General features: G+C 30.2%; 1 protein-coding gene across 4 annotated transcripts in view; it reads left to right on the top strand.

The window, feature by feature from the left end:
• Positions 1–19,300, top strand: part of LOC118188795 (thrombospondin type-1 domain-containing protein 7B-like) — a 1,066,734-nt gene that overhangs the window by 85,283 nt on the left and 962,151 nt on the right. The window contains exon 2 of one of the 4 annotated variants that reach the window (XM_085823426.1): positions 11,761–11,875. The exons of the other annotated variants lie outside the window; for them this stretch is intronic. The gene's annotated coding sequence lies outside the window, so the exon portion shown is untranslated. The remainder of the gene's footprint in view (positions 1–11,760; positions 11,876–19,300) is intronic. 4 annotated transcript variants of the gene reach the window in all.

Below are 19,300 nucleotides of genomic sequence, written 5' to 3'. Positions count from 1 at the left end.
TTTGTAACATGGAAGAGGCATGAAATAAAAAAAATATATCCTTATCCTGGGGCAGAAATAATGATAATTTAAAAAAAGTTACTTCTTCTTTAAATACTCGTACACTAAATTTGCCCTTATTGTTGAAAATAAATTCTGCTTCAGTTTTTGGCTTTGATACCCACTCTTTTTCCGTGTTAGCAGAAGAATGTAATGCTAAAATGTGCTTAATTATTTCATAACATAATATTTCTTGCCTTGATTATAAACAGCTTATCTTTCGCAAAGCTAAATGGTAGCTGCCAAAGAATAATGGGTGGTTATTTGCTTTTGTTGCTTGCTTTTGGAGTTTTATTTGTGATCATAATTTAATAAGACGGAAATGTAGAGTGTAAATCAAATAGACTGCCCTAATACGTGAAGAAAAGGACATTACTGGGGAAATAGGTAAAAGTAAAAATGGTATCAACAGGAATCATTTTATTAGCAGTGTAATGATACCACTTTTACATAATTACAAGTAACATATAAAACGGTGATCAGCTGACAATGTTATTCACAACATGCAATTAAGCCTTTGTGAAACGTAAGTTGTAAAATTTGAGCTGTAATATTTGGCCTATCGCAAATCTAAATAGAATACTTTTATTAATTTCGGAACAACGTTCCTAACTCATCGTACTATTTAATAAATATGAAATTCGCAAACAAATTAAAATTGTTTAGCAACTGTTGGTCATTTTTAAAATAAAAACAATTATGGAAAATGAAATGAAATAAAATGAAATAAAATTTCTGTATAACATTTTAATTTTTACCACATTTTTACCACAGTACAGTTAATAAAATTATATATTAGTTATTAGAGTTAGAAATGGAAGTCGATCCATTAATTTGCTAGTTACCAAAGTTATCCATGAAAAACTAACAGTATCCTATTCTAAAAAAGCTTAAATATTTTACATATGCGAAACTTAATATGAATTTGTTGAACACTACTTTTGAAATGCAATCCATTTCTAACGTTTTGCTTTCTAAATCATGAAAACTTATATTCAAATTGGATGTCAAACTTCGGTTTTGCTTGAGAGATACTTTATACTGCGAGATAAAATGATCTCAGAACATAAGAAATCACTCCAAAGTCTTCTTTTTTGACAGCGTATACAAAACCTATTTCAGATCCCTAACAAAAAGCAATTTTCTAAGTGAAATTTACGAGAGGATTTCAACGAAACCTATCTCAACTCAACAACGAGAAAGGATTTTAACCTACGAAAAGAAGTAAACATTTAAATTTTTGGAATCTTCCAAAACTAGCTTATTAACACTAGGTATTATACAAAAAATGTGCATAAAAATCAGTTTGGATTAATCTAGTGAATATTTTTATAAGTAATAATTTATTTCTGACAAATCCTTTTTGTTAACCATTTTCCCTCAAAAACTTCCAATATTTTTTATTAACGTTGCCATTGATTTAATTTTTACAAAACTGAAGTCTTGCTCATATTTTAATAACTAATAAACGTAATTACTAACAGATAATTTAATTTAGAACGAAATAATGTTATTTTCACTGTGTCTCTTCAGAGATGGATGAACAGTAAAACATGCTTTTCTGGTATATATCTTCCCACCCTGAAAGCATTTGTGCTTGAAATTTTAATAAATAATACCTTGTTTATTCCGGATTATTTTTTCACTAATTACTTGACAATATCTATTTTTTGTCTTTGAAGAATAATATTTTAAGTATTTTTTTCAGCATGCTAAATTGTTTTAAAAATATTTACATAATGTCAAAAGCTCAAAAACTGGGTTCAATAAAAGCTCATAAATCGATAGTTCAATAAAAGCTGAAATTTCCCTGCAGTTTTATCATTGTTGAAGTAAGCTGCAGGTCTCGAAATTCAAGGAATGCATTGTTTGTATAATCATTTCCTGAATTTTATTGCTTTTACTTAACTCATCAGAACCAAATCTGTCACAAGAATAGTCTTCTTGTGATAGATTTGGCTCTGAAGAATAATCTAATGATAGAGTTCGCGATTCCACTTCCGAACCCTTACCACATCAGTAAGCTGCCTGACTTTAGCAATATTTGTTTAGCTTTCTTGCTCTCAGTAAAATAAATATTTAAATTTATTTTATAAAATAACAATAAGGATGCTTGGAAAGTGATTTATATACCGAAAGAGAAATAGCTGGTAAATGATTACAGGAAAAGAATAATGAGCATAAGCTTTCAAAATAAAGCAAAGTTGTAGGGGAGGGAAAGAAGTTTTGCAATGTACACTTTTCTAAACTGCTGACATAATCATCATTTACAAACACTGTAAATTAAGTAAACAGTAAATCAGCGATATATAGGAATACAAATAAAGATAGACTGTTGATACTAATCTTTCGTGTATCTTTTACCAGGAAAGACCAGTATCTTTATTTGGATTCCTATATATCCAGATATATAGAAATCCAAGTAAAGATAGACTGTTGATACCGGTCTGTAGCTCTTGTACTTTTTACCAAGACAGCAGATCTTCAAGATGTAAAGAAGCTAGCATCTATCTGTAGTTGCCCTTAATATCCAAAATACGGAGCTTTAACAAAGCCACTGACAAAGAGCTCCGATGCTAAATGCTGGTTTTTATTGGTGTCAGGAACGCAAAGCGCAGGCAGCGTACAATGCGAATTATGTATTTTCAAACGTTGAATCCATATTCCTTATTATATAGTTTGTGGGCGGAGAGCTTTTCAGAGACACAGAATCTGAAAACAGATTATATTGCTCATTTCCAAGAAGAATGGCTGCAATATTGGCCTTTAAAAGAAGGCTTTCACCTTTTCATAAAGTTATTAATATCAAGATGAATGTTTTCAGCTTCATTGTCAAAATTCCTGTAAGTAATTATAGTATTAGAAAGGCGGAATCTGCCTGGTAACCTACAGCGACTCTGTCATCTCGAAGAAATTGATTTCATCCTTCATTCTTATAAGATGGTTCAGGAGTGTAAACAAATTCAATTTATTATCTCTACATATAATAAAAGAAAGAGTCTGTCTGTGTGTGTTTGTGTGTCTTTTGTTTGCGCTGCGCGTAAACTAATAGACCCACGGCTACGAAATTTGGTATATAGGTGCATCTAGACAAGAGCCAGTGCACCGGTGCAATTCGAATTACAATTTTTTTAATTTTAAGTTTTGTGACGAAATCGCGTCATTTTGAGACATAATGGGCTACAGGAAAGCGAGATTTTACTCTACGCACTCCATTTTCACATCGTCATGAAACGTAGGCACTTAGCTATTTTACGAACTTAAAATAAATTTCGTGTTTCAATAAATCGATTAAATACGAATTTATTTAACAAAGGGAGCTTAACACCTTTTCAACGGGATTTTTTCTTAAAACGTATATTTTAAAAAATGTACATTTATTTTTCTTTGATTTTTGGACACCTTAAACTTTCATCCTTGCGACTGCTTTTGCAAAAAGAATTTTGAAAAAATGATAATATTTTGTATTTTTAAAAAAGTTTTAAACGAAGCTTCCGAGTACTTTTCTCACATCTCACATCTTTAAAAATGTGATTTTGACAAAAATTTTCCTTTCTTATTGTTGATAGATTTTTGATGAAATCGCATCATTTTGAATAGTTTCATTCTTTTAGAAATATGGGTTTGGCAACAATTTTTCATCGTATTTCTTATGTCACTGTTTTTAAGAGATTGACATATTTCATTGTCATTTTTTATATATGTAATACATTTTTATTTATTTATATATTTTATTTTTTATTTATTTATTTATTTATTTTTTGATAAAGTTGTTCTCCAGAGTAGAATTCTGCGCGGAATTTTTTGTTTTGTGTTTCTTCCATATTATTTTTTGCTTATTTCACTGTTTGTAAGATATTGAATAATTTTCCATGATTTTTTCCCTCCAACGGAAAGTTGGTTAATTTTTTATTAGAATAATTAATATTTGTATTAAGGGATATAGCTTATTTCATTGAAATTTTTTTCTCTTGAAAATATAAGATCAAATATCATTAATTATACTTTGCTTTTCAGAATTTTTTGTTTTTTGTATTCTTTTATGCTATTTATTGCTCATTTCATCGTTTTTGAGATATTGAAAAGTTTTGAGTGATTTTTTTAGGAAACGAAGTTTTTAATCCCCTTTATACCATTTGAGTTCTTAAGATTTTGCAAAGGGAAGTTGGTTAATTTATTTATTACGATAATTAATATTTGTATTAAGGGATATTGCTTATTTCATTGTAATTTTGTTATACGTAATAACTTTGTTTTTATGAAGTTGTTCTGCAGAGTAAAATTCTACGCAGTTTTTAAATTTAACGTTTGGTGTTCCCTTCAGCCATTTTTTCGGTACATTTAAAAGCCAGACGAAGGCTGGCAGCGAAGCTGCTAGTAATATATAAACGTAAAAAATATTCCTACTGTTCTCAAATTCAACTCGCATTTGTAAAGGAACATCATGTTAACAAAATATTAATGATATAAAGAGGGTCCATCCCCTCGTACTCCACTATCTAGCGTTTGTTGAAGAATTTAAGAATGTAGGGGAAGATGCATGGCCATACAAGGGCTAGATGGCTGTACAATGGCTACGGATTTGGGAATACAGGATGTAAGAAACATATTTCAATGTCAGAATATGAAATAGAAAACATAAATTGTATAAGTAATAGAATAAATAAGTAGTGCAATATAAAAGTACATAAGTTTTAAATATGTAGTAAAATAAATAAAGTAGTATAATGAATTCGCCATTCGTTGTGATTCGCATGATTATACTATATTGCACACGGTTGCAGAAGATATGTTGTTTCATTGACTAAAGCGGGGGTAGCTCAGTGGGAGAAAGATTATCACCTGACAGATTTCCTGTTCCAGGGCTGCATTCATGATGATATTCTGACATATCTTATCCATAGCCACGCGATTTTATATAATAAATCGTCTATGAGAGTCCACATAAAATCTGAGAGTTTTCGGATTTTATATTACGTCCAAAGGGGCGTTTTTTTAAATGTTTTGTGTGTTACCTTTATTTATTAAATATCATGTTCTTCGCACTTAAACCAAAAAATTCAGTTCAACAGCAATATCGCAAAATAATCTTAAAATGAGCATATCTTTAGAATTTCCTATACACAGTCTCGCGATGCATAAAATCTTATGTTTTCCATACGCTATTAGCTAACAAATTAGTTCAAGGAAACATCACAATTCATTATGTAAAATGCTTTCAAATAAAACTGTATAATTATATAGTATTATAAATAATTACAGTATGAAAATTTCCTAAGAATTTTTAATCTTCACCTTTTAATCACATGTGCAATTTCTCCAAATTATAATATATCTGAGCTGTGCAACAGATGTTATTACTAGCAGGTTACCTGTTAGGAATAATTTAACATTGAGAAGGTTTTCCAAACATTTATTCTGAACTGTTAAATTTTTTATGGGGCTGAATGTAGAAGGGCTCTTATTATTTCCCATAATGTATTATAATCTTACTCATTTTTGTAATATCTCTTTTCATGACTGGTGTGTGTATTTTACTATTGGTCGAGCGTACAGTAATATGAATATTATAACGGAAAATACTTTACAGAAGTAGAACATACTATACCTTCTTACAGAAGACATTAAAATGCAATTGTTTGTCTAAGACTATCTCTTTGTTGAGAAACGCGAACGACATATAGTAGCATTAGCTTATTTTTCTTTTACAGAATATTACTGAATTCTGAAGCTAAAATATGTAACAATTATTTGAGGTAATAATGACCTTTAATGTCCCTTTCTTAACGTTTTATAACTAACTAAATGCCGAGTGAAGCTTTTCCATTTCTTCTTACTTATTTGCATTAATATTTCCTAGGGAGAACCTTAGGTGGGAATTAAAGAAATGAATATTTTTTACTCAAACATCAGACTAACGATCTGAATTTTTGTAGAAAAACTTAAACTAAAAATAACATAGTCTAAGTGTTATCTGCAAACTACGTTCTTGATGTTCTTTAAGAAATTCCGCGCTTTCGCATGAAATGCATTTACAACAAGTTCAAAGGTTTCACCTAACCTTAATTTTCCAATGCCTAGTCTAAGAAAAACCATCCTTTAGTTTGGCTTCTGATTGGAAAAGGAAAGACCATAATAACCTTCTGAAAATGCTTTTCCAAATTCTTCAACGTAAGATCAGTTCTACGCGAAGCCAAATAAAATAAATTTTTCTTTGTTAACAAGATCTTGACATAAAATGATTTTACTGCTATTATTAGAGGCTCATGTTTTCTTCAAGAGTTAGATATTCTTTGTGGTATTCTGTTGTAACACAGGAACGTACTTCTAATAATCTTACTGATCGAAAAGTTATTTAAAAATCTACCAAAATTATTTATCCATTATTGTAATTTGTGTATGAGCTGATTTCAAATTTTTATTAAGTTCAAATTTTTAAAAGCAAACGTCAGTTAATACAACGTTGTTCAAATGTTACGTTGTTATTAACCAGAAACGTTTTTTCAAAGAATTTGTTTCGAATGATAAAGAGGTTAAAGCTACTTAAATTTATTAGTTAATAATCAAATTTGCAACAAATAATCCTTTTTATATTATGGAGTATCTTATTTTAGGTAACCAGTTATATTACATTTTGTGTCTTTACAATAACTTCTCCTTTCCGTGTTCTTCAAAATGCAAATCAGTTCTGTGTACTCTAGTTGAGGTTTTTGGATCTTTTAAGAGAGAGAGTGTTTCTGGCATTTGCGCGTTAAGTGATTACTTTCTTCCAGCTCGAGCAGTTGTATTCAGCTCTGCATTTCTCTCGCCGCCGATACTTTAATCTGACACGTCGGTAAGTTATTGAGCCAACTTTTAAATTAGTATTTAATTGTGTAGTCTTGGACTACTGCTCAGTTTCTAAATTTATATATTGTCTTTATTTTAATTTGCATTTCCACAAGTTGTGCAACAGAAAGTCATGCTTTTCTTTTCAAAGTTCTGTTTAAATAAAAAAGTTGTTTATAACCATAGTAAGATTTTGACTTTTATCTCAGACAGAACGATAACTCGCTCCATGTCCGTTAGTGTTATAGGACTAAAGTAGCATTGTTAGATGAAATGTAACTCTCCAATATATCCAACTTTTGTCAAAACTTCTTTATAAATATTTTGAGTTATGAATTTTAATTAAAACAAGCAAACATTAACGTACAGGAAGTATTGTAATCCCGAAAAATTTCCGGTATCACATTTCAACGAAAATATCCATTTTGACTGCTCTTGAAATCATTTGAACGACGTTTTTACGTAACATTTGTATTTTCTTTCCCAAAACGGATTGTAAAATGATATTTAAATGCATTTAGAAGAGGTTTTTTTGGTGACGTCTTTACGTACGTATGTGTCTCACATAAAAACGAGTAGCCTCAGAACATTGAAATTTTGTACATGAGATTGCTGTAACATGTAGTAGTGCACCTCCTTTATGGTTGTAATCGATCGCACCAAAAGTATATATCTATATACTACCCGGTTACCCGGCTAGGTGAGCTCAGTTGTTTTTATTCTTATGTGTTAGTAAATTGTGCATTGTTTGCTTTAAAAGTGATTAAATTATGCTGTTGTTATGTTTCCGTTAAGGTTTTTAGTTAGTCTTTAGTAAATCTGCATGTAGAATTATCAACAATTTTAAAACTTATTTAAGCGCTACTAAGCCTAACATACCCTTTGAAACTCTTCAGTAGAATAGTGAATTAAGTCAGTTTCTGACCCGTCAATGTCTTTTTGCCGAGTGAGATCAAAAGCAAACTTTCAGTTTTGTGCATCGAAAAATCTAACTTCTTGTCGTCTGGCCAAATAGTTTTTTTTTTTTTTTTTTTTTTTTTCATAGAATCTCTATGCAATCAATGTTTTTTTAACATTCATTGCATATCATTCATTCATATCAATCTCTATGAATGTTTTTTAACTGTTTTAACTGTATTTAGTGTTTTATGTTTTTCTACACTTTACAATTTTTAATGAAGATGTTTTGAGATTTTATGTATTTTTGCCTTACCGCAAAGTGAGAACTGAACTGATTGAATGAGAAATATATCTCTAATGAAATTCGAGGAAATAAATGTAAAGGCCGTACAAGGAAGTCATGAACTGGCCACATCAGATTTTTTATTTCAGCATTTATCCTTTAACTACAAACATTCTAAAAACAGCTGAAATATCTACCACGCAATATTTTGGACGTTTACCACTACGCAGAAAAATTGCTCAACGCCCATAAAATGAGTATTTTTAGAATTTTATATCTTTAAATTTGGTTTTTAAATATTCATCTGAGTACACAGATAGTATTTCTCCGTTTAAAGACCTTTCGAAATGCAGATCAGATGCATTGAATCTATATATTTTGAAAAGAAATGAGTTTTCAAAGTGTTGTCTCCTTAAACTTTCACCAGAATATTGAAATTTACGGTTGACAAAACTTTTGACACCCATTCAAAAGCGAAGAAATCTCGATACCTTTCTCTTCATTCAGCATTTTCTTTCCCGTGTATTCTCCTGACTACAATGCATCTTTCTTCTCCTTCTTTTCCCATATGAATTTCGTTGCGATCCAAGTTGATCTTCAACTTTGAAAGATTAGAATATGATTTTCAGTGTTTCTTTCTTTATTTTTTTACATTACGTTATAGTAGATCAAAAGAATCTGTACTATGATTTTTCATAATAAAGAGTGAGTTTAAAAACTAAATGCTACGAAGCAAACATTATAAATTTTCATGCAATGAAATATAATGTAAATATATGTCCCATTATCTCAATTAGCGAATATGTGTAAGGTATTTTTATTCGGACCTCAGTCTTTTTTTTTAGGGGGGAAGGCTTAAATTTAATAGAACTTGGCTTCCAGTATTTCATCTTACATAAAAGTAGTCACTTCAAAAACAAATGTTTATTTTATTTTTGAAACATAAACAAAAATTTTGGGAAACCTAAAACTTGTTGTCTGTCGGAGCATGTCTATTATGTTTTCCAAAGTTCTGTTTATACTTCATAGTAGCAATGTGTTTTATAGTGGTACAAAAGTACTCGTGATTAACCCTTTGGCTGTTAGACACCAGTCCCTGCTGTTGTTGCTGGGTAGATTTGCATATTTTTACCGTATTATCAGTTTCCAGGCTGCAACCTACATTTAAAAATACTGCACTGAGGAAAAATAGTTAAAATAGATACAATAAAGCATACGAAAATTATTTTCTTAAGAGAAGCTTTCGTGGAGAGCTTCCTAAGAGTAACTGGTTTGTATCTAGGTAATGCAAAGGGAAAACCACGAAACAACCATGTAGCTAGCCTTTTTGACGAGGATCGAGCCCGAGTCCAATTGTCAATATCAAACTGTCTTAGCCGCTGGGCTGTTTGCAGCTCTTGATGGTATATATTAATGTAATGTGTATGTGTTAATATCTACTAAGGATATATAAGTAAAATTCACTAGAACTCAGTATACTGGGATTAATGTCGACGAAACTATTTCGGATAACACCCATTTTTATCAGACAGATGTTAATTACTTAGTAGTTAAAGATACAGTTCAATTCCTGCAAGACTGTTAAGTGAAAATATGTGTTATAACCATTTATATATTATTATATGACATATATATTATTATAAAAATAATTTGTGATTGTCTTTTCCTTTTTGAAAATTTAATCATTTATGGACAGTTATGCCATTCCTCGATCTACTGAGGTCTATGCAAGATACGCCCATCCTGGATAGAGCTTTAATAAGAAAGATATTATGAATTCATACAAAATGTGTTCATAGAAATCTTACTATGATATAATTATTAAGCTATGATGTTTGCAATCCAACTATAATGTTATCTCCCAATAAAAAATATAAAACAGAAAAACAATTGAAGTATTTTATCAAATGCAAAACGAAATCCGGTTCAAAAAACAAAATTGTGATATACTTCACATGATCAAAAACAATATTTCATATTCCAAACAGAATTTTACAGAGTATTTCAAATAGATTTCTGAGTGAAAAAGTTTACTCGATACTTTGTTAAAATGCTCTCTTGTTATTTTCATTTCTGACCGCTGGTAGTGAACTTTAACAAGTCCCTTTTTAGGAGAACGGTGTAGTAAAAATAACAGATTTCTTGAAGCGCAGTAAAATTCTTCAAGATGAAAAGCTTAAAGGCCATCCTATAAATTAAAGCAAAGCTTCAAGAGTTTATTTTCAAACCAAGATAAGTCCCTCCGTTTCATTCTTCTTTAGCAATTCTACAAAAGTTATCAATTTGAAGATTTAGTTTATTGTACGAATTCCATTTCTTGTTTGGATTTCGCTAATAAATAATAGTTATCCTTGCTTCATATAATGTTAACTAAAACATTCACAATTTACATTACATTAACCCTTTAAGTACACATCTATTTGAAAATAGTTTGCACTTGGAGCATATTTAACTCTTTGGCTACATTTGGACGTACCAGTGCATCATGCATTTGTTTGGACAAAGACGCACACGACGTTCTGATACGTTATTGAAACTGAGACGAGATTTAGGTACTTCATTTTGGTTTATTTATCTGTTGCAACAGAAAAATAATTTCAGCAGTTTGGTGACTCTTGTTTGAGATGCACATTCCCATGATGACAGAAATAGAGAATATATTTTATCAAAGTGATAACGACAGTTTTAATGAAAGTAGTGATCGTGAATCTGATGAACAATTTTATAATGGTTCTTGATTGATGATCAATTAAGAAATCCACTTGATTTGATTCTAGGTACTTCAGGAAACCGTTTTCCATTAGGTATATTCATCTAATTTTTCAGGAGAAGATTCATCATCATTGCTTGATAGGGGTCTTGTACTTCTTTTATGTCTTGGAATAATTTCACTATCATTATCAATTTCTAGTTCGTTATATTCTTCCCCATTTTCATTTTGAAATTCCTCTTTATCGCTTAAAGGATCATTATAAAATTCTTCATCACATTCAAGATTACTACTTTTGTTAAATCTGTCGTTATCACTTTGATGAAATATATTCCGTATTTCGGTTATTATGGGGTTGTGTATCCCAAACAAGTTTCACCAAACTACTGAAATTATTTGTTCCGTTGCAACAGATACCCATTACTTTGAAATAAACCATAATGAACTAGCTAAATCTCGTCTCAGTTTCAATGACGTATGAGAACGTCATTTGCGTCTTTTCCCAAACAAATGCATGACGTATTGATACGTCAAATGTAGCCAAACGGTTAATTCAATGAATTCTTTCATCTACCTACACTGTAAAACTGTATTTGTAAACTATGGAAAATATCAAATTCTTTAACAAAGTCTATAAAAGCACTTTTTTTTTAATTCGAATGAATTTGTTAGCATTTTACAGTAGATATACCCTCGCATTAATAATTTGGAAGTATTTTACTATTTTCATATTACATATCTTAAACCTCTATATAACATATCTAACGGTAATAGTCTTTTCTGTACTACATTCAGAAACAAACACCTTATCTTTTTAAACGAGCTACAGAATTTATTGCATATCATTGGAATGTATGTAACAGTTAACCGATCTTGGTGAAGTTACTCTATTTATCATGTCTTATTCTAGATTATTCTGTTTAAAAGTATCATTTTTTAGCGATAAAATACTTTGGCAGTAACTTTTACACATTTTTTCTATCTTTGTTTTCATTCATAGGATCGAAGCTATATCTTGCATTTTTGACAGATATCCATTCCAAAAAGTGAAATGAGTGGTTAGAAAATACACCTCACCTGCACAAATAAAAAAAGGAACTTCGAATATCTAAAAGGTAATGTTTCTCAGGTTTGGGGAAAAATGTTTTTAAAAAGCTATCAGCCTAAATCTTTCATGGCACTTGTCTTGAATATTTTGAATTTTTTTCAACAATTCTTATGATTTTCTTTCTTTACGTTCATGGAATACATGGAATACATTTAATGTTTCTGTCTGTTACATAGTATTCAATTTATTTAATTTTTCTACACTTAAATTTTTATTTGATAAAGATGATAATTTACGAGGTCAAGCTAATGAAAACATAATTACTTATGTTTATGGGGTGATTAAAAATGCCCGGAAAAACTGTAAAGGCAAGTAGTGGGAACTTATGAACGCTTGTGTATGTGTGGAAAATGCGCGTTGATGAGATACACGGCACTGTTGAGCGGTAAGTAGAGGCGTTCTGTTGGCGTAAAGTTTTATTCCCCGCGCAGATGTTGAGCATTATGCATCTCTACGTGAAAGTAGAGCTAGAAACCATGAATTTTATCTATAGGGATGTGAACGAAAACGAATCAGCTGTTCAATGGAGGTATTCGGGAAAAACTTCTCTATTTTTTTTTTTTTTTTGTAATCTCTTACGAAGGTTATAAAAAATATTTTTTTAAGGATAGTTAGCATAGAAAATCATTACTTGTCGATTTAACCCATCACACGTTTACCTGTACCTGTACTTCCTTTGAGTTTTGAGTTGCTGCTCTGTTTTAGCCACAAATTCATAGACCAAATGCATATTGGCGAACTACTTTTTTTAATAGCGATTCATAGGTACCTTACCTACCGCTCAACGGAAAACCGCTTGTCATTTAGACGCTCACATTTTATTATGCAATCTGCTTATTGCAGTGCTCTCTACTGCAATAAGCACTGCTTATTGCTGTGGTAGGGGAACAGGAGTGCGAGTCCCTTGGTCCCCCCGGTTTATTCTCCCTCGGAACTTTTGGCGGAAGTTTTTCAGTTAGCAAGGCTCTCAGTATGCCTAAATGGATGCAGAAGGACCTGTTACCTGCAAATTGCATTTGTGCCAGTCTTTATATTATTGCCTGATATTTCTAATCCTTCTGTATATTAATTCTCACAGCTAATGCACATTTGGTTTTACAATACTAATGTTTGTACTAGTATACAAATTAGAGCATATTATAATAAGATAAATTATTATGCTGATTTTTTTACGTTTACAAATGACTTGCCAAGCTAAAAAAGTAAGATGATTTAAAAATATTCCTATTCCGCAATATCATTTCCACCTTCAAAACTTATCTGATTGAAAAAGCGCATGACATTAAATTTTTGCCTGGTACTTGAAATAAAAGAAAATAGCTTTTGAAACACTATTATGAAAAGTTATATAAATTGAGCATGGCGAAAAGATTCTTCAGTATCAAAAAAAAAAATAATAATAATAATAATAATAATAATATTAAAACCAATTTTTGAAAATCAAAATCGTAAAAACAACCTTGTATTTAGCGTAAGTATATTGAAACACCCAATCGAATTCGAGGGCAGCTAAAGGTCCCTCCTCATCAGAAGAAAGAAGAAAAATAAAGGGGAAGGAGTCTCAGAAACACGTGGTCCTTATCAGCACTGCACGTGGTTATAACCGGATTTTTAATCACATTTACACTGTAAAACTACACTGTAAAACTGTAGTTGTAAACTATGGAAAATATCAAATTCTTTAACAAAGCCTATAAAAGCCTTTTTTTTTTTAATTCGAATGAATTTGTTAGCATTTTACAGTAGATATACCCTCGCATTAATAATTTGGATGTATTTTACTATTTTCATATTACATATCTTAAACCTCTACATAACATATCTAACGGTATTAGCATTTTCTGTACTACATTCAGAAACAAACAATTACATCAAATACGATGCTACACATAAAATGTTTAATAGCAGTTAACGAAGATTTCAAAAAGCAATTTGCTATTTTTAAAATATTAATATCGTAATATGCATTTTTCTAGTTTATATATTTAAAAAAAATATATTACTATAATAACTCTTTTTACTTCAACTTTTAAGGCGACTTTCATCGCTAATGGCTACGTCAAATACCATGCTATATACATAAGACCTTTAATAGCAATTAATGAAGATTTCAAAAAGCAATTTATTAGTTAGTTACACTGGCCGCCTACTTTTACTGAGTCAGGCTATCTGATCAAACATGTAACACAAAGGACAAGAAAATTAGCGAAGTTAAAAATAGGGAACGAGGGGCAACTGCACCTTCACGCTCAAAATCTGAACTTCGAATAATGGAAAACAATCACTGAATGGATATTTATACCCTCTGGTAGTACCAAACGCGAGGAGGTAACGCCGTCTATCGGCAAAAATAGTAACTGAATTAAGATAGTAGAATTTTAAAGGCATTAGGAAGGACTTGATTGGACTTCAAATCATTAACTGAACATGCTAAATCTTTGCGAATATGAAAAGCCTCAAGAAAACTATTAAAGACTTGTTAATTTCGCCTTTTCTGACTAAGATTCATGTTTCTTGATACGAAACTTCAACACTCTTTTTGTTTGGCCAATATATTTTAAACCACACTAACACGACATACTATAAATTCCCCAAGAATTCAAGACAGAAACGAAATCTTTTAGAATCGAAGGGTGAATTTTATTAATAGGGGAGAAACTGACTTGAAAATTGAATTTATGGAGAATCCGTGAAATTTTATAGCTAACAGAAGGATAAAATGGAAGCACGACAAGGTCATTAATATTATTTCTAACAGTGGAATGTCTTCTTTGATAGGAGCTTTAGCTGCCCTCGAAATCGATTGAGTGTTTCAATATACTTACGCTAAATACAAGATTGTTTTTACGATTTTGATTGTCACATTAGCGTGTTTCTCTTCTAGTCCAATTTTTGAAAATTACAAACAGTGAAATTGTTTGCATAAATATTGCATAAATTCATAAGGAAGTATTTATTAATCTGTTTACTTACTTCTTTAAAAACTCTTAAATGCATCAGAAGAAAATTTTATTCTAGGATAATTATTTACTAGAATCTTATAATAATCTATGAACTCAGTACAGCGGAATAATGCACGATGTAACTTTTGTGAAGATTTCTAGAAATTTTCCCGTTAAATTCTTCAAATTCAGTAGCAGAAATCGGTTTACTTACTTCTGTATTACTGTAATTTAGTAAAATAAATATGAATTAATTGCTCCCTTTAAGTACTTAAGAAAAAATTATTTTTGAATACCTCAAAAAAGGTACTTATATGTAAATATTTAAATCTGGATGACAGTAATACTTGTAATTATTTAACACTGGATAACATAATTTTTTTCTAATGATGACATTCAAAATTAACTGCATCATTCTCAAATAGCAAAAACACATAATAGTTTTCAGTGCAATATTCGATAACGTAATACTGCACTTAGAATATCAAGAAAATGCCATTTCTCCATTTTTTCTTACATTATTACTTTAGCCTTTAGAGGTCTTTTCATCGCTAATGAATTACATCAAATACTATGCTACACATAAAATGTTTAATAGCAGTTAACGAAGATTTCAAAAAGCAATTTGTTATTTTTAAAATATTAATATCGTAATATGCATTTTTCTAGTTTATATATTTTTAAAAATTATATTACTATAATAGCTCTTTTTACTTCAACTTTTAAGGCGACTTTCATCGCTAATGGCTACATCAAATACCATGCTATATACATAAGACCTTTAATAGCAATTAATGAAGATTTCAAAAAGCAGTTTATTACTTTTAAAGCATTAATATTGTAATAGTATTTTTCTAATTTATATATTTTTGAAAAATCTTTTACTGTAGCTCTTTTTTTATAATTTCCTTCCTTTTTCCAATCATCATTATTGCTAGCATTTTGCTAGTAGTTTGTTCTTTTTCCAATATTAATATTAAAAGGAATCTTAAAACCTTAATATAGAGAGAAATTAAAGGAAATTGAAAGAAAATGCTTTAAAAAGAACTTAAAGTGGCTTATGTTATACGTTATAATGCTTTAAGTAATATTTCGCAAAGTAGAATATTTTAATAAATATATATATTCGTCTATAGAATATTTTAATAAATATATATATTCGTCTTTGCATAGATTTATTTTCTTAATTTAAAAAGAAAACCTTTTTTTAAAGGAAGATGCAGTGTATGTACAAGATGCCAGTCTATCGACTAAATGGATACTGAAAATTTTTAACATTTACTAATGATAAAATAATATATATTTATAGAGTTTATTCCAATTATGTTTTTACTTAATTAATTCCTTTTTCATTTAGATATTAAGAGTTAATTTAAATCATTCGACTGAAAATTATTCTTTATTTTGTAATTCATTTTGTAAGGAAAATCATATTTTCCTCTTAGACTTCATTTAATACGTAAGGCAATTTCTCCCATACAGTATATTTCTTCTGTGTCTGGCAAATAAAGTATCTATTGACAAGGAAATGCGCATTTAAGTCTTTTTATAACATAAACGTTTCAAGGAATATTCAGTTTCTTCAATTTGGACTCTTCAATTAATTTGGAATATTTTTTGTATGGACATTCACTCTGAGGGAAAAAAAGTGAATGGAACAGAAGTATTAATTAATAATACTGTGCCGATAATTATGCAATTAAAATGCATAGTGTTTTAAAAATATAAAGTCAAACTAAATATATCGATTCCAATTTATCTAAATATTTTTTTAAATACACATTTTGATCGTTGTGAGACACTTCATATAATTAAAAGTCAGAATTATTAGTCCTGACTTTTAATTATATGACAATATTATATGATAAATAATAATTATATGACAATATTATATGATAAATAATAATTATATGACAATAATTATATGACAATTGTTTTCGTTTTGCTATTTTGCGTTGGTTCACTATAAATGTCCGTTTCACTTTTCAAACTGTTGCCACTAAATGTGAGAGTCCTGTATTATATTTGAAGGAATTAAATAATCAAAAATCTCCATAAATGTATGCATATTTCTCGCATTTTGATAAAACAATGGTACATAGAGTCATCGAATTTTGAATGACGTAATCCTTCTACGAATATGGCCATGTGGGAGACTAAATTTGAAATTTGTTTTTAAAATCTGAAAACTTTCAGATTTTCTTTTTCTTTTTTTATTATTTTTTAAAAACACTTTACTGGCATTTTCATTACTTTAAAGTGTAAAGTTTAATCTTTAAAAAGGTTTTTGTTATACTCTGTATTTTGACGTACCAGGATCTGCAACTTGAGTGTCTTTCGTTGCTGCTGCGTGTGTGTGTTTCGTACGTGTTGCGCGTTAGCTAATATACCCAGGACTACGAAATTTGGTACAGAGGTGTATCTAGACACCAGCCAGTGCACCTCGAAGCGATTTTTTTCAAAATTAGAATAAGTTTTTTTTTCATTTTATGTTTTTTGATGAAATTGCATCAAATCGATAATTCTCTCTCATTTGCCATTGTTGCTGATATCAGCACTGTTTCCACCCGGAAAAATATGAGGACGATAATTATGTGTAATTTTAAAATTTAATGTTTGTCTTGGACACTGGACGTTTGTCGAGAGAAGCTAACGGAAAGTTGTTAATAACTTATTTTTAGGATAATTAATATTTGTATTAAGGGATATTGCTTATTTCATTGCAATATTTTTATATGTAATACATTTTTATTGAAATATGTGTGGTTTTTTTTTTGATAAAGCTATTCTGCACAGTAAAATTCTGTGCACTTTTTTAATTTAATATTTGGTGTTCTCTTTAGGCATTTTTCTGGTACATTAAAAACCAGACGTAGTGGCTACTCTAAAAAGAAGATAATGGTTTTTCGCAAACCTCACATCAAGTAATTTGAAATAAGGTAAACTCCATTTAATTGAAATAATCTAACTTCAGGTGGAATGTAATACACAAGTGGGAATATAATCCTACTGAGTAGAGACGTATTACGCTCATTACAGCTTGTGTCTTTGTAAGATACTAAGGGCAGTGCTAATTTTTCTTGTTTCATTCTCAAAAAAAAAAAAAAAAAAAAAAAAAAAAAAACAGAATCACTCTACCACTTTTATATATTTTATATTTTAAGCGGAAGAATTAAAAACCGAGTAACCGAAGACAGATTTAATGGATTGCGGTTTAACCGAGAGCTGCCTAAAAAGAAGTTACGTTTCTTTTCTACGGAATGATGAGAAAACTACGATCACGAATCATCAACGTTAAACAAAACTGTCTATAGAGGAAAATTAATGCGAAAGTAATCCTGGTAACAGTAGTGTTACCAGGTAACAATCCCTGGTAACAGTAGTGTTACCAGGGAATATTATAGCATTTGAAAGTCACTTTTAGCTTCAACTTTTCAGTTTAGGTATTGCAGTCAGAAGTCAGAAGTATGAACATTGTATAATAATTATATAACCGATATTTTTACGTGAGTTTGAACGTAATGATACGATCTCCTACGCCATATGTTATTTATAGTATATTTTACATTTCTTTATGATGACATTATTTTTTTTTCAGTTATTTACAGTGCATGTTGGTTTTCCTTTGAATGATCATTTATTTCACGAAACCAAATGAACTTAGTTACCCGATTTAATCGCTTGAAAATAGGTGGAGTTTTAACAGTATTTCTTCTATAAATTATAATACAGATCTCGTTACTGTGCGTTTAACTGCGGTAGAATTAATCATGTTTCTGTGCCCTCTGTAATCGTCATCCTTAGTATGATGATGGTAAAATGGGTGTCGTCTGTACTTTTAAGGTTTACCGTGTTTCCTCCGTGATTACACTTCCTCGAAAAATAAGATCTGCTATGATTTTCAGGAGCTCGTAATATAAGCTGTACCTAAAAAATAAATCCCAGTTAATATCGTCAGCAAGAATTATTCCTTTGGGTGAACAAATGGAGTGCAGAACAAAGGGATGTGGTTATGACTATTTAGACTACTTATAATAGAATTCGTTTGTGTCTTGTAACGGAACCATTTTTAATGTATTCTTGTAAAATGAAAAAAAGGGTTTCTGAACTTTATGCTTGCAATCTTTTGCCTCTTTTTGTATAGTCCATAACTTTCTTATTCTTAACAGCTTTTGTTATCACTCCTGTCTCGTGTATCTTCAGTTAACATTTGATTTTTGTTTGGTTTTGGAAAAGCACTTTGTTTGGTTTTGGAAAGGCTACATGACTAAGTTCAGGACTGTCTTCGTGGAGGACTTTCTAAGGGAACCTGGCTCGTATCTACGTTACACAGGAAGAATACCGCGAAACCAACCACGAACATAGTGTGCTTTGCCATAATTCAGTAATCTAGACCAATTAAATGCATACAGTAACAAATCCAGTGCCTTCTTTCACTGTGTGACACTCCGAATAATATGCTTCGAAACCTTCTTTTCTCTCAAAATTAC

Source organism: Stegodyphus dumicola, chromosome 9, assembly GCF_044657685.1.
Source record: "Stegodyphus dumicola isolate Sdum_Otavi_A_Nest chromosome 9, ASM4465768v1".
Classification (NCBI taxonomy): Eukaryota; Metazoa; Arthropoda; class Arachnida; order Araneae; family Eresidae; genus Stegodyphus; species Stegodyphus dumicola.
This window is presented reverse-complemented; position numbering and strand designations above follow the sequence as displayed.